General features: G+C 42.9%; 1 long non-coding RNA gene across 2 annotated transcripts in view; it reads right to left on the reverse strand.

Annotated features, from left to right (window-relative positions):
- Positions 1-9372, reverse strand: part of LOC109615624 — a 51885-nt gene extending 42513 nt beyond the window's left edge. The window contains exons 1-5 of one of the 2 annotated variants that reach the window (XR_003777742.2): positions 9181-9372; positions 3209-3390; positions 2793-2913; positions 2526-2650; positions 2347-2412 (exon numbers count right to left, since the gene is read on the reverse strand). This is a non-coding gene — a long non-coding RNA (uncharacterized LOC109615624). Of the gene's footprint in view, positions 1-2346; positions 2413-2525; positions 2651-2792; positions 2914-3208; positions 3516-9180 lie in introns of those variants that run through there. The other variant, XR_004575111.1, reaches the window with a different exon arrangement.
- Between the last annotated feature and the right edge of the window lie 1828 nt (positions 9373-11200).

Below are 11200 nucleotides of genomic sequence, written 5' to 3' on the forward strand. Positions count from 1 at the left end.
CAACCCAAACGTTAGTTGGCTTGATATACAGTTAATGTTATTCAGTGTTAACCAGTGGTTTATAAAGTACTGGATTATCATACTTGAGTAAAAATACAGATATCGTACTTAAAAGTGACTCTGGTAAAAGTGACTCTGGTAAAAGTGAATGTCACCAATCAGAAAATCCCTTGAGTAAAAGTCTTTAAGTAGCTCATATTAAATGTACTTGTTTCAAAAGCAAAAGTAAAAAAAGTACAAAGAAAGATTTGACAGAAATTGTTTTATTTATTAGTTTATTTTTCTCCCTCCATCACTCAACTTCTTTCTCCTCTTGCTTTCTCCTACTCCATGTTCCCACCATTTCCCATATTACTAAATTGAAAAACTGTTATATTCGAAAAACCGAAAGTACATTGCTGTAGTTTGAAAGGTTAACATCAATGATTACAAGATTTCTAAAAAGAAAAATAGCTCAATTAGAAGAAAAATTATAACGACTGAAGGCACTCAGTTACTAAAAATAATAACTATAGTACTATAGTAGGGTAACCACAGTAGCAGAAGAGTACCGGTGAAAACTCAGACACAACTGAATCAGAAAATAAATGAAGAATTATCATTAAGAATGATCTTAAACTGGAGTAAAAAAAAAAAGTAATCCATAAAAATTGTAAAACATATCAGAAAGTACCATAGGTACCGGTAATATACTTCCTGAGGTAAACTTTGTACAACTAATTAGGAGTAAAAACTACAACGAACAAGAAATGGCGTGACACTCGAGCATTGCCACTTCAATTGTTTATGCTTTCTATCCGGTATTGTGTGAGATTACATGGCATTTGAATTTAGCTAAATTGCATGTATTGGGGAGTTCTTGTTTCTTCATCTGAATATTTGGAATATGTGGTTTCCAGTGTGGTGGCAAGTAATGACATTGTAAGCAAAATATGATGTAGCAACAAAAATAGGAGTTCAAATTTTGAATGAAGGGTTGCTATCAAACTGGTACTTAAGTTGTTACATTGTCAGTAATTAAGTTTTTGTGATGTCCTGAGCAGGTACGGAACATTAGCAATTATGTGGTCATGCAATTACCTTCAGACAATGTTTCCACAATGTTATGTAACGGTTGGTTGTGGTTGCGTAACGTGTTTGCCGGAGTATCTGTATAAGCACATGCTAATGTAAAAAGGCCTTTAAAAATATGTTGTATTGATTGAACTGATGTGAGCGATATCAGCTACAGCCAGCCAAATTCATAGTACGGGAGTAACCTTTTATCCAGGAGTGACCTGTTTTAAAGCACATGGATTTAGGTTACTTCAGTCTAAACTCAATGGACAGGCTGGCAAAAGACTACACATGTAAATCCATATAATCACAGCTTAAAAGTTTTTCTTTGAAAATAACCCATTTACATTCAGAAAAACTGTTATTTCTCATAAATGATTTCTGTTTTCTTATTTTAGGATTACCATAACTACGGATAATTTTCTCCTGTGAGGTTTATGACAAAATTGTTTTCTATTATACCAGAGAGATTAGAACAGTTATCAGATGACATGAAGCCACAGAAAAAAACAGTGTCAGATATTATTAGAAAACAGTCTTTATACAACCACATTACCAAAAAATGTGGGACCTTGTGTAAAAATAATAACATATTGCATTTTAGGCACCTTTCAAAAAATCCAAGGACACCGTACATCAATCACAGTAATAAGAACAGATAACGAGAAAATCAAAACAAAATAAACAAATAGCAGGAGTAAACGGGTGTAGCTGATTGTGGACCAAGCTATGAGGGGAAAGCCATGGTGAAGAGGTGAGATTTTAGCCTGTTCCTGAGGGTGCAAATGGAGAGTGAGTTGCGTGTTGATGGTGGGATTGCATTCCACAATTTTGGGGCAGCAACACTAAACATCAAATATTGAAACTGAGCCATTTTATTGTTTCTTGAAAAATACACTCACCTAAAGGATTATTAGGAACACCATTAATCATTAATCATTAATGCAATCATCTAATCAACCAATCACATGGCAGTTGCTTCAATGCATTTAGGGGTGTGGTCCTGGTCAAGACAATCTCCTGAACTCCAAACTGAATGTCAGAATGGGAAAGAAAGGTGATTTAAGCAATTTTGAGCGTGTCATGGTTGTTGGTGCCAGACGGGCCGGTCTGAGTATTTCACAATCTGCTCAGTTACTGGGATTTTCACGCACAACCATTTCTAGGGTTTACAAAGAATGGTATGCAGAAAAAGAAAGTATGCAGAAAATCTGATATGGTAATGCAGATGCAATCTGTTGATTTGAAAGACTGACCATTGCTGTGTTAATCTAGATAGGGCCACTTTACCTAGACAGTTTCCTCCAGGTTGAGGAGTAGTGACTCTGCTGCCTGGCACTCGGCGAGATAGTGGAGCTGGAGGAATGGATACAAAGAGAGGGGAATATCTTTAGCACTAACAAGGTAAACCATATCTATATTATTAATATTATGATTTGTTATTTTGATGTTAAGAGATTATTCCTTACTCTGCCAGTTGGGCTTGAGGCTCCAACTGATACACCAGCCAAGTTGGAAGGTCGTGGCGACCTCAGAGAAGCTAAGTCACCATTTTCGGGCTCTTCGTCACTCTCATCAGTCCCCAAAACGATGGCTGTTAAGTAACCGTATCATTTTGGTTATTGCAATCCAAAAATTGCCAAATATACATATAATGCATATAGTATTTTTGAATGCAAGAGGAAATAACCTTATTTCTGTGGAAACATAACAAAAACAAGACCGAACCCACTTACACTGGCTTCCTGACTCGTTTCTCTGGCAGCTCCCACTCCTGCTCTGCCTCAGACTGTAGCTCAGAGGTGTTGCAGCCGGTCTCATATTGGTCCATTAGCCTGATGGTGTCTTTGTAGTTGTCTAAAATTTAATAGTTTCAAATTAGCGGTAGAGCTGCACAGAATATTATTATTGATGATAATTGTTAGTATCATTATCTTTATTTAACCAGGTTGGTCTTGTTGAGAACACAATATCTCTTACAAGAGAGACCTGGCCAAGAATAGCATCAACAGATATAAATAGAACATTTTAAACAATGCAAGGCAAAAACTATTTCACGTGCATTTTCAGAAAATAGAAATAGGTTATACCAAGCATAAGGAGAAGCAACCATGAAATTATTTTTAAACAACAATTTTATGAATTGGCATACCACAAGTTCTGACGACCTTTACGTCAAATCTTGGCCAGTTTGGCTCATGCTTTTCCTCGTTAGCAGCTGCCCGTTTGACACGTTCAAAGTTGGGCCAGTACACCATCCCGTCATCATACCAGTCACCTGGCACAACAGCAATGTCCTTGCTTTCTTGAAACTCAATCAGAAGAAAAGGCATCCTTAATGTAGAAAGAAAGAAAAAGGGTATTTATTCATCATCAAAAAAGGAATAACATGGACTAAAGCATGCACAAGTATAGGCCTACAATGTATACAAATAGGCAAGTAAGATGGGCTGAAAGTTAACCTGAATGGTGCCCCAAGGCCCCTCCAAGAACTGCCACCTTAACGTGGTGGAGGGGTTTAAGTACCCGAGTGACCCTAGGAGCTATGTTGTCTGGGGCTATATGCCCCTGGTAGGGTCTCCCAAGGCAAACAGGTCTTAGGCGACGGGTCAGACTAAGAGCGGTTCAAACCCCCCTTAATGATGAATAAAATTATGAGCACCGTGACGTCGCCCGGTATGGCGCAGCCGGGGCCCCACCCTGGAGCCAGGCCCGGGGTTGGGGCTTGTATGCGAGCGCCTGGTGGCCGGGCCTTCCCCCATGGGGCCCAGCCGGGCTCAGCCCGAACGGGCGACGTGGGGCCGCCCTCCCGTGGGCTCACCACCCACAGGAGGGACCATAAGGGGCCGGTGCGAAGAGGATCGGGTGGCGGTCGAAGGCAGGGGCCTAGACAACTGATCTTTGGACACGGAAACTAGCTCTAGGGACGTGGAATGTCACCTCGCTGGCGGGGAAGGAGCCTGAGTTAGTGCGTGAGGTTGAGAGGTTCCGATTAGAGGTAGTCGGGATCACCTCTACCCACGGCTTGGGCTCTGGAACCACACTCCTTGAGAGAGGATGGACTCTTCACCACTCTGGAGTTGCCCATGGTGAGAGGCGGCGGGCTGGTGTGGGTTTGCTTATAGCTCCCCAGCTCTGCCGCCATGTGTTGGAGTTTACCCCGGTGAACGAGAGGGTCGTTTCCCTGCGCCTACGGGTCGGGGATAGGTCTCTCACTGTTGTTTGTGCCTACGGGCCGAACCGCAGCGCAGAGTACCCGACCTTCTTGGAGTCTCTGGGAGGGGTGCTGGAAAGTGCTCCGACTGGGGACTCTATTGTTCTACTGGGGGACTTCAACGCCCACGTGGGCAACGACAGTGACACCTGGAGGGGCGTGATTGGGAGGAACGGCCCCCCTGATCTGAACCTGAGTGGTGTTCAGTTATTGGACTTCTGTGCTAGTCACAGTTTGTCCATAACGAACACCATGTTCAAGCATAAGGGTGTCCATAAGTGCACGTGGCACCAGGACACCCTAGGCCGCAGGTCGATGATCGACTTTGTTGTCGTCTCATCTGACCTGCGGTCGTATGTCTTGGACACTCGGGTGAAGAGAGGGGCGGAGCTGTCAACTGATCACCACCTGGTGGTGAGTTGGATCCGATGGCGGGGGAGGAAGCTGGACAGACTCGGCAGGCCCAAGCGTACTGTAAGGGTCTGCTGGGAACGTCTGGCCGAGTCTCCTGTCAGAGAGATCTTTAACTCCCACCTCCGGCAGAGCTTCGACTGGATCCCGAGGGAGGCTGGAGATATTGAGTCCGAGTGGACCATGTTCTCCACCGCCATTGTCGAAGCGGCCGCTCGGAGCTGTGGCCGCTCGGAGCTGTAAGGTCTCCGGTGCCTGTCGAGGCGGCAATCCCCGAACCCGGTGGTGGACACCGGAAGTAAGGGATGCCGTCAAGCTGAAGAAGGAGTCCTATCAGGCCTGGTTGGCTTGTGGGACTCCTGACGCAGCTGACGGGTACCGACAGGCCAAGCGGGCTGCAGCCCGGGTGGTTGTGGAGGACTATCGGCTGGCCTTGAAGAGATTCTGGCAAACCATCCGGCGCCTCAGGAGAGGGAAACAGTGCCCTACCAACGCTGTTTACAGTAGAGGTGGGCAGCTGTTGACCTCAACTGAGGATGTCGTCGGGCGGTGGAAGGAGTACTTCGAGGATCACCTCAACCAACTTCAGCTCGTCAGATGCGTCATTTACAAAAAATATTTATTCTGTTGGAGTTGAAGGGGTAGGTATAGAATGGAGACATCCGGGAAAATTCTGTGTAAATAGCGTACACACCATTATCATTTTGGATAATGTTTTTGATAAGGCAGACTTTATCCCCCACCAGAAACATGTTGTCCCCTGTTGTTAATTTGACAGTCCACCTTTCACAACGCATTTCCCCATATTGCGCATGAACTCCCATGCCAACAACAATTGGGCCCACAAAATGCTCCTTTTTCAGTGTAATGTCTGCATCAGCAACAAATTTGGTAGCTGTAACCTCCGAAAGGCGCCGAATGAGCTGAGCTAGTGGGAACTGAGGTTTTCTAATGAGTTTTTTTATTTTCCCGAGGTGGTTCTCATATGGGAACGCTGAAAAAGAGTCCAGACAGCCATGTCTCTTCACCTCGTCTGCCAGGTGGACCAGACAGTGGACATTGTACACAATCTGGTCTGTCCCATACAGCTCACCAAAATGGTTGACAAAAGATTTTAGCATTTGTCCAGCATAGTCAGCAAGGTTGAGATGTTCAGGGCTTACCAAAATCGATATAGCAGTTGACAGGAGCATGAAATTGTGGTACATGTTCCGATCCAGGAATCCCGCCAGCACCACAGGGCCAGTGTACAGTAAAAACTGTCGGAATTCAGTCGCCTTCCAACGGTCCAACTCCCTAAGCGACCGTGGTCTCCTGGCAAACTCAATTGGCACGTAGGGCCTCATTGACTGGAGTTTGCTTGACATCCTGTCTACCATTAATGCCGGCAGTCTTACTGTTAACGGACCCCGGAGCCAGGTCTGCAGCAGTTTCCTTATGATGCCCAAACACACTAGATGAATATAATCCAAGGGAAACTGCGATACCATGCCAACCGTGATGTTTTTAAATGGATGCGGACCCTCGTGGTGGTGTAGTTCATCAACCATCAGGTTGAATGAGATGTCTGTTCTCTGGGGGTGCTCTGGTCCAGGGAACGTCATACGCCGGTTCTGGTATTGCCCCGGGTGTAGGCACTTATCACACCCATGGTAAGCATTATGGGCCTTTGTTTTTTTCACAAAGGCCCGTGCAGGGGTATCACAGACTACAGTGTGAAGCTCAATTTTAAAGTTCTTATTGCCAAAGCAAAACCCAGCCTCTAGCTCCTGTAGTTCATTGACAAAATCAGATAGGAACTCTATGGCCGAACTAGGTTTTTTTGGTCCACAGTACGCCCCAATGACCACAGGTTCCATCATGGGGACGGTAACCAATAAGCCAAGGATGGGCCACAGCTGGACAGTGGAACTTTTAAATAAAGGTAGACCATCTATATTAATCTGCAGCCCCAATGTCATGCCCTCTGCCAGTGTTTTGGCATATTTGCTTATAGTGGCCTTCAAGGAGGAAAGGATGCCAAAGTGATGGTAGTTCCCCCCAGCCTTCTCCTGAATAGCATAATGCGTTTTCGTCTTGAGAAGGGTCCTACCATCCTTTGGCAGATTGGGATGGGTTATATGGAGTATACTCAACAGTGCAGTCAGGGCAATGATGGAAATGCCAAAACTCACTGCCCAGTTGGCAATGTTATCAGAAAGTGATGTTAGGTCATCATCATTTTCAGAATCCGAACCTGATGTCACATCCCCATCACAATACACATCATCAAAATCTGCCCCCAATTCCATGTCATCTTCAGTAACAACTTGCACCTCTGGCATTGCAAGTGCAGCTGAAGAGTGTGGCGCAGTGTCCTCAGAAAGAACTCTGTCATCTGCCCCTGTTCCTGTCATGTCCATGTCACATGTTGATCAGGTGTGTAAAAGTTATCATTTCTAATGTTGTATTTAAATAAAAACATTGTTGAATAGTGGTGTTGTCTGTTTCATTGCTACAAACTAGACTGTTTATTAGACCCCAGATGAAACAAGAAGCTAACGTTAGCTAACGCTGCGGTGACTGTCCCTCTGCCTCTGACTCTCTGCATGGCGCATTCCCCCGAATTAGCTAGCTAGCTAATGTTACTGTTTTAAACCCATTTTCTAGGTTAGTGGGGGTACATACCGCTCAAAACCAACTTGAAAAACGTGGCTAGCTAGCAATGTTCACTCCTTACTAGCCGCTCATTTTAAACTGTGTAAAATGAGCGGTGTTGTTAAATCACCATATGTACTGTGTATTTGCTGAATGGTTTCAAGGTAATGGTCGGTAGCAACCAAGCGTGCCGCACAAGCCCTGAAAAGTGAAGCCAAAACGTCTCGATCGCCCCCTGGTGAGTGGTCCCAGTATAGGTCATAAACCCCGCCCTCCCCATGTTATTCAATGGGACGCGAGACCAACTAAACAATTAAATTACCCTTCAATTATCCTTTTTCCGAAGCTGGTTTCTGTCATTTACTGTAGTTTGTATCACGCTAATGTAAATTCAAGAGTTTGTTTTTAAAATAAGTTGGTTTTTAGTTAGTTATTTAATGCTCTAAAAACGGTGGTGTGACGTCGTGATTCACAGCTTTGATTGAAAGCTATCTGAGCCAAGGAGCCACTGAAGCGCCATCCTCCTTCGGAGGACTGAGGAGATTGGAGCTTTACATTTAATCTCTAAATTTCTATAATTGATATAATTTCACACGGACATAATGGGTTGTTATGCAGTACATTGTGCTAACCGATCTGGCATTTCCAATCGATCTTTGAATTTTTTTCGGTAAGTTAAATTTATAAGCTATTTAATTAGTAAATAAATGTAATGGGCTAGCTAACGTTAGCTAAAAGACAACAAGCCTCGTTAATAGCCATGTTAATAGCTAGCAGGGGATTGTTAGCTAGAAGTTACCAATTATTTTTGTATTAGGCCTATTCTAAATTAAGGTTAAACATGATGTAAGTTAGGCTATAACATATCGTCTAGGTTTAACAAGCAAAGATTGTACTGTACTTGGACTTGCGATTGATTACGAGGGAGAGTGAGGGCGGGGCACAGGGGAGGGGCCGTTGATTTTGCGGCTTTACGACTTCCTGCTCGCTACTGCGCATAACTACTGCGCAGGACTGGTCCCAAGATCGCTATCTGCGCAGACGCAAGTCCAAGATGTCCGCGCCGTATCGGGACACTGGTGGCTTCATTTTTCACCAATGGAAAAGAGCGAAAGGGCGTCGTCCATTTTATATACAGTCTATGGTAGCAACCATTAGCAGATAAGCCGTACTTCTTGACGTTTAAACAGGCGCCAATACCCATTAGTTGTCTGAACCGACTTAAACAGTGATTAAAATGCCGAAGCTTGATTTTCATTATAAAGAGGATGGCAGATAGACACTACACTAGACCAAACTAGCCAAAATGCTAACTTAACAATGCACAGCTAGCTAGAAGCTAAACATGCTAACACGTGCAGACACGTGGTTCACTGACTGTAATATTGACCCCACTTCATTGAAATACCAGTGCCAATTTATCAGCTATAGGTTTGCATCGAAAACGTGAACTGAAACATATAGCTATATATAGGCATTGCTATAGGTTTGCATCGCAAACGTGAACTCAAGCATATAGCTATATGTAGGCATTCTCAATACTTGCGAAATGATGTAATCGCGCATAGCAGCATGCTAGCTAGCAGCTACATGCTGCTAACATAAGCTACATATGGATAACAGCGACACATTAAAAAACAGACCAAACCAGTCTTTATCACAATACCATAACATATTCTGCCGAAATGACTATCCCATTTTAAATCAAATGGGCTACATGATAATCACCTCTCAGCTAACAATAGTATGTTGTACAAAAGTCCTAATATCAAACAACGTCATTACAATCATTATACATGATGATTTAAAAAACACAAAGGCCTATGTTTGCTGTGAATTTCGCAATAAATCAATACACTTACTCAAATAGTTCAGCGCAACCGTGTTCCAGGAAAGAAAATCTCCACTGACGACTGTCTCGGCTCTTGGTGTAGCAACTTCAACCGTTAAAGTAAAGGCACGTACACTTCTGCGGATCCGAAACGGGTCCAGTGTCGGACAGTCGAATTCATGGCGCTGCCCGGAGGCGGAGCGGATCCTCTGGGCGGCGCTAAAACGAATGTGACACTCACGCGGGTTTCGCGACTTGGACGCGGATCCGCGTAGGAGTATTCTGCTGTGTGGGGAAGTAAACAGACACCACATCACAGTGCTGCTAGTTTAGATTGTTATGTATATTATTGCTTTTTATATCTATAACATTCAATACTACCCACATTGTTCATATTCCCCATTCTATTCTTTTTTAAATAGCTGCTATTTTTCGTTGTTATGTATATTATTGATATATTGCTTTATATATCTCTTAATTCTTACTATGTAGATGTCATGTGCCATGTCACAATAATTTAATTGTGCAGGATGACGTTGTGTTATTTGGTGCATTTGAAAAATGAACTTTGGAACATGACAATGTGTGGGCGATAACTTTTAAACTAGATAGTTATCTGTTTGCCCTTGCAAACATAATACCTTTTCATTAGGCTTAGCTCATCTTAGGCTGAGAGATGACATTGCCAACTATAATATTGGATGGCAGAGACTTTACACTAATTATGCTATTATTTTCGACATAAAAAAATAAAACCACCATCACTGAGCCGTGAGACAGGCATAAAGTTAGGGCAAACTCTGAATATATAGAACTATATTTGTTGGAAAATCCAGATCACACCACGGAAATCATGGAACACACCTTTAGGTCTCCCCTTTAGAATAAGACCATCCTCAAGGTTGTGTGATAGATGGTTGATATTTGAGTGTGGATACTACTTTGACCAGTGCAAATGTATGCCAGTTAGCCTATATGAAAACAGAGTTTTAGAAAAATTCAGATCCTTTTCTCTAAGTGAATAGGCTAAAAAAACGGTGCATCTTTGCAGATCTCTCATGGGGGTTCTGATGGGAAAAATTTGTTGAGAGGAGTTTTAGGAAAATATGATCGCTTAAATTACGAGTTTGGTCCTATTAACTGGCACTGAAATTAACCCATTTCAATGCCAGGACTCCTGAGACCGACATGAAAATATGCGCCACTAGGTGAAAACGTGTTTTTACGAAAACTCCTCTCGGTTTTCCGACACCTCATTCATATCACCTATGCACAAACAATGCATGTGCTTAAACTAGGAATAGTGATTGGCAACATGGAGACGCGCCGAGCAGCTTTGGTCCTCCATAAAAGTAGAAAAGTTGTGTAATGCAATAAAATTTGTGTAATGCTAAAAAACTAAACTTGGTGGAATTCCAACTAATTAGGTCAATGGGCAACAGGGAAGTAACCTCATTGGGTATTAAAAGATCATTCAAGAGAGGACGGGTCTGTCAGAGGTGAGCATGGGGGAGGGGGGGGGGTTCACCGCTCTGTGAAAGACTGCACAGGCAAATAGTGTAACAATTTAAGAACAACATTTCTCAGTGTAAAATTGCAAAGAGTTTGGGAATCTCATCATCTACGGCACCTAATATTATTGAAAGATTCAGAGAATTTTCAATTTCAATTAAATATGGGGATAAATGATTTGCGCATCATTGCATTCTATTTTTATTTGCATTTAATGCACCGTTTTTTGGAAACTGGGTTGTATGTTAGCTCAGTTGAAAACTGTTCAAATCTTTAGACCAGCATCAGGGTTTGTGGGTTCGATTACAGGACCAAAATGACTAGAATCTCTTGAACTTTGTTCTGAAACTCAAGAGTCTATTCTTGTTCTGAAAAATTAAGGCTTTTCCATGAGAGAAATGGCCAAAAAACTGAAGCTCTCATACAACGAAGTGTAGTACTCACTTCACAGAACGATGCAAACTTGATCTAACAAGAGTTGACAGAGGAGTGGGTGGCCCCGGTGCACAATTGAGTAAGAGGAAAAATACATTAGAGTA

Source organism: Esox lucius, chromosome 3, assembly GCF_011004845.1.
Source record: "Esox lucius isolate fEsoLuc1 chromosome 3, fEsoLuc1.pri, whole genome shotgun sequence".
Classification (NCBI taxonomy): Eukaryota; Metazoa; Chordata; class Actinopteri; order Esociformes; family Esocidae; genus Esox; species Esox lucius.